Raw genomic sequence first — 5,697 nt, forward strand, 5'->3', positions numbered from 1 at the left:
CTGCTCTCCTACAAAAGGTACGAAATGCTGGTTCCCTCCTCTCACCCTTTCCCAGGCCATTGCTCCTACAAACAGTAAAAGGAAGTTTTGTGCAGTTTGGTGCCTCCTGTCAGCACTCAGTTGTCCTTCTCCGGCGCTTGGTGGAATTGACCAGAATTCCTAAACCATTAATGTTGAAAACAAAACAAACCAAAACAGCTCAGACCTTTTACATTCATCGTGTGCATGAAGAGAGAGGGAAGAAACCCATTGTGCTTTCTTTTGTTCTTTTGAAACAGAATTAAATTACAGCCCCACCAGAACTCACTGCTGTGCTGTTTGTATAATCCTTCAGCTTTTCTATACACGCAGGCTTCTTTGCTAGGTTTCTGTTGTGCCATTCAAATATTCCATAAAACAAATCCCAAAATGTAAACGAGGAGAAAGAGATATGTTTCCATGGCAGTGAGCGATTCCTCAGGGCTTAACCTTCCTCTCCTTTTGTTCCTGAGGCTGGTATCTCCCTGCAGCACTAATCTTAGCCTTGTTCTCCCATCCCTTATTTGCCTGATACCAGCTCAGAACTGTATCTGCTGCCTCCAGGGAATACCTGTTGGATTTGATAACATTTACGTTTCTTCAGTGAGGAAGAGTGAACGGAACAAAGCAGAGGGACATTTTTGAATACCTCGCCTCTCTGAGGCTGCTCTCCAGTTTGTAGACACCTGTTTTAAGACCACTACCCCCCCCCCCCCACCTTCACTCCTCCTACCTCATACTCTCTTAGCTCACGTACACTGTGTTTTTCACAAACTTGGGTTTTGACTCCTGTACTGAAAAACACATGATTTTTGTCACCAATTTCCATGAGACCAAACTCAAAAGTGCTTTTGTGACAAAAGGTGACTGACACACACAGCGCAGCATCTTTCACTGAAAATAAACCCCAAACAAAGCCAGGAACTTTAGCTGTATAAAGCCAAAAGCCTTATTTTTTTCCTCGGAAGAGGCAGCGAAGCATGTAGCCACAGCTGGGGTGACTGCCTGTGTTGGCACATCCAGTTGAAGCAATGCATCCGTGACAAGAGGATCTTGTCTGACCCTTACATAAGCCTCATTTTTTATTTTTTGATTTTAATGTATATACGCTAACCAAGGAGACCAAAAGCTAAAGTTTTTCTGGACAGCCACCTCCTTGGATGAGCGCGGCTCTGAGCTGTGTGGCTGTTCAGAGACCACGTTACCTCCCAGTAGGACCGGGACCGTGCCTGGCCTAACATGCCCACCACAGCACCATTTTGTGGGGCCACTTCCAAGCGCAGTGGGAGCCCTGGCCTACCCCACACGAATCACCTCACAGCAAGATGGAGACCCTGCTGCAGTGGGCGGCCGCCATTTAGGGAATTCTTTTAAATCACATTATTTATTTCAATAAACCCACGCAGAGACTTTTATTTAGGAAGAAGAGCCCCGCTGCTTCGAGGCCACTTGCAAACGGGGGCCAAAAAGCTGTCAAACGCCTTTCTCGCCTCGCCTCATGGAGAGAGGCCGCTGGGGGGAGCCGCAGCGCCGCGGCCCCGCCGACTCGCCGCCATGCCGCCCGCCGCTGCCCCGCGCCGCCGGCGGAGGGCGCCTCCTGCCCGCGGGCCAGCTGCGGGGAGACGGTCTCCAGCTCGGCCGGGCTCCGGAGCTAAGCTCCCCAGGAGCTGTAGGGCTGCCGGGAGCGAGCTTTGCGCCTTCTCCGGCTCGCCAAGTTGCCCCTGGGCCCCTAGCCTGGCCCCCTGGGGCCACCGGCAGCCCTCGCAGGCACGCGGTGCCCGTTTGTTGGGGCCTGGTGCGCTGCGTTGTAGGCATCGCAAAGATCCCCGCCTTAATGTGGAAAAACATGCTTCTGTTGTATTAGGCACTTCTGTATGGAAAAATAATAGTAATAAAAATATGGTGCTTTTTCCAAGTGTTGAACGTATAGCTGCAGCTGTCCTGAAATTGTGATTACTGGCTGTGCTTGTCTGCTGGTTTCACATTATAGCTCTCAAAGCAGTCAGAAAGTTTTGAACAGGAATTCATAATGCATAAAAAGAAATCATGTTTATATCTAGCTGTCTTCCCTGATTCAGTGCTGATTACGAACTCGCTTAAATCAGTGTAGTTCCACCAAGTAATGTGGAAGAAAAAAAAAAAAAAAAAACACATTAAGTCCCCATTCTGGCATTATTTGCAGTGGCTCGACTGACAGATTAATGTCAGGCTACTGTGAGGTTAAACTACAAGCCTCATTTTGTTTTCTGAGAACTACTTTTATTATTAGACTGTTCTGTACCTTCGCTGCACTTTTGTTACTTTCATATTAAGCTGAAAGTCAGATACATCCAGAGAATTTCTTGCAACCAGTGAAGACTTGTGCTGGGGGATTATTAAACTTCATTGATAACCTGGTTAAGGAGGAAAAAGAAGGCATTACTGCTGAGAGCCCAATGGTTTGATAGCTGAGATATGGCTCATCCAGCCGCTCTTTGACAAGGGCATAGGAGGGACCTGAAAGGAAAGGTCTGGCTCAGTCAGGGAACAAGAAAGGAGGTTGGCTCGGGAGGAGCAAGGTCAAGCTTGGTGCCTGGACCATAAAATAAAAATTCAACTCCATGAACCAACTGAAGCAGGGAACTGCAGGGAAATGTTTTTCTTGGCCTCTTTTAACTACTGTGGTGTTTAAATGACAAATGAGTGGATTAAAGACTTCATACCTTCAGCTCTCCTACATCCTTGAACTGGAGTTTGCTGGGACTTGGTCTCTGGCTGACCTGGCATAGAGAACCTCATGGCCCAGGCACTGATTGTCAAACACCATGCACATGCAAGGGCCGAGCCCTGAGACTGGTGCTAGAGCTTCCCTGACCAAATCATGGAAGCTAAAAACACATGGCCATGGTTTAGGACTGTATCCCAGATATTAACAATCTAAAAGGGAAATCTAACCAGAAGGATGAAAGCCACCTTGGTATAGTTCCAAGCTTCATGTGCAGCACTAGAGCTTTAACAACATGCTTAGTTGTCCCCTGCTAGTGGCTGCAGTTCAGAAAGGCGGATCTGCTCGATGACAAGGAGGGAAGCACTCACTTGATATAGCATAAATTGCATTAAAGTCTGCAACTGTAAAAACTGTCTGCTCTTGATTTATCTAGCATGGCAGGGCATCTGTGCTCTGTGGCACTAGGTTGCAGCACAAAACTTCTTAAATTTAACCCTGCTAATCAGCTTCTTGAAGTCATCCCTCAAACAGCCAACAGCCACCAGAAGGTGCCCCTGGCATGTTTTCCTAAGCTCATGGAGAAGACACTGTTCCAGGAGACATGACTAGTGTATCCTTATGTCCTGGCAATGCATGGTTACCAGAAAAGCTTCTTGAGATTAACTGGTGGTTGGCATAGTTTACAGCAGGCTTTAACCTGCTATAACATGCTCTGAAGTGAGGACAGCTGCAGGCAACGCTTACTTCTTTTGAACTATACTCCAGTCCGATGTGCACATGCTGCCCTTCAGCAAACCATCACAATGGCAGGCAGAGAAGGGAGGGCCTTGCCTGCAAGCTAGAGCCTCCAGTTGTGAAGCCCTCTCACTTCCTCGTGAGCAGGGCTGGCGAAGGCCTGCCGAGCTGGCTTCATGTGGGTATGCGAACAAGATTCGGCAGGATGTTCGGAGAAGTTGACACCAGACCAAGCCCTTCAGATGTGCATTCCTGAACCCACTCCTCCCCTTTAGGGCATTTTTTACCAGCCACTCCCAGGTTTCCCCTCTCCTTAATTACCTTTTTGCAGGGATCAGCTCTGCTTGTATGTATATATGCTAATGCTAGGAAAGGTTGTCAATGTAGCTTTGCAGCCCAGTCTCTTCCAACATGATCCTGGCTTCAGGCTGTGGCTTTTTTTCCAGTGCCTAAATGCACCGCATGTGGCTATTAGGTGAGGGCAAGAATTTGCATTTTTCTTGCACACAAAACAAGGAAATGCATTCTGCCTCTCCACAGCTGCCACAACCACAACTGAGCTGCTGAACTGGCTGCATTTGCTAGCCTACAGGAAGGCAACAGGAGAAAACTCAGGAGTTCCCATTCCCTCATTACAACTCCTCCACCAGAGACCTCTAAATACCATTCCCACAGTGGGGACTAGACAGAGGATCCTGCAACCACATGGACAACACTGGAGATGAGGGCTATCACTGTCCTGCACCAATGGTCCCAAATCGTTGGCCAACTAATGAAAGAGGAACGGGAGAGTATTGAATTGGATGGTAATACACAGCAGTCTGAGGAAAATCCTCCTCAGGAATCCACTAACAGATTGGAGATAATGGACCTCACCCTGCAGCCCTTTAAGGCCCCACCGGAGGTTGGTTATGGGGAAAGAGGCCGGGAGAGCAGAGACTCTTAGCACAGGTCAGAGTTAGCTGTCCATGCTATAGGTATTACTGAGAGCCTATAAAGGTGTTTGGGTTCTGTGAAGATAGCACAAAGTCTAACCTGTGAGAAATGGTTTAAGACCTGAGATTGTTCTTGTCTGCAGATCTGAGCTAATTTTTGGTGAATGCAGAATTTCCTGGATGAAAGTTAAACAGAGCAGCTGAACATACCTTGCCATTGGCTTTCTTCTTCTTGTTGTTTTTTGGTTGGTTGGTTTGGCTTTTGTTTTTTGTTTTTAATTTCCTTTTTTTTTTTCTTCTTCTTTTTTTCTTGGTATCTTTGCATGTTTCAGAAGGATTGAAAAGAGGTGGAAATGCTAACGGGTGTTTTGGCTCATTCTACTGTGTAGAGCTTCTCTGTGCCAAAGTGCTAGTTACCTAGGAAACTGCTGCAGAATTGAATTTGGATAGATGTGTTGTCAACTGCATATGAGTAGAGTGGCTTTTCAAGAGGTGGGAAAGAGTGTAAAATGCACTGAAAATTTGAATGTCTGTAACGTGATTTCTGGGTAAGATGGTGGCTGTATGTTTTTGACTGGCATTTTGTAGGCACCCTGACAGCTGCACAAAAGGGATTGCAGATGGAGTGCCTGACCATGCCTCGGTACCTGAACTTAAATGCCCTTGTGTTTGTAAGCTGGGTAAGCATTTGTCTAAATGTCAGGCTCAGAGTGTTTGTAAGGAATGGCGCAAACGGTTGCCATTAAGCATTTTGCCCGTTTTATTAAAACAGTTACGACAATCCAAGGAAATTAAAGCCTTTCTAGAGATTTGAACTGCAGCACTGTGTGGCCATTTGCAAAAAAAAAAAAAAAAAAAAAAAAAAAAACTGTTGGAACATGTTGTTTAATGATTGAGATACGTATCTAAGGGCTTATGCAATGAGGAAAAATGTGATTGCAGAGCTTTTCCTGGAAATCGCCAATAATGGGCCATTTTTAATACAGCAGCAAAAATGTGAGAAAACAAATACTTCAGCCTGATGTCTATCAGTTCTGCCACAGTGGTCAAATCTGCAAGTGGCTGCTCATCCTGAAGGAGTCAATGCTTAGGATGGTCCATGGCTGAAAAAAAAACTGAGCAAGGCAGTGGAGTTTACTCGGTTAGAATAGATTTCCCACAAGTCCACCTGTTTTTTTTCCTCCCAAATACACATGCAGGAATGGCATTTGTGCTTGTACTGAACACTGATTTCCTTGTATTTCTCCTCCAAAATGCACCTCAAATGCAAACTCTTAGTAGTTTATTCATGTTATGACAGGT

This window comes from Anser anser (assembly GCF_964211835.1).
Source record: "Anser anser genome assembly, chromosome: 3".
NCBI classification, from domain to species: domain Eukaryota; kingdom Metazoa; phylum Chordata; class Aves; order Anseriformes; family Anatidae; genus Anser; species Anser anser.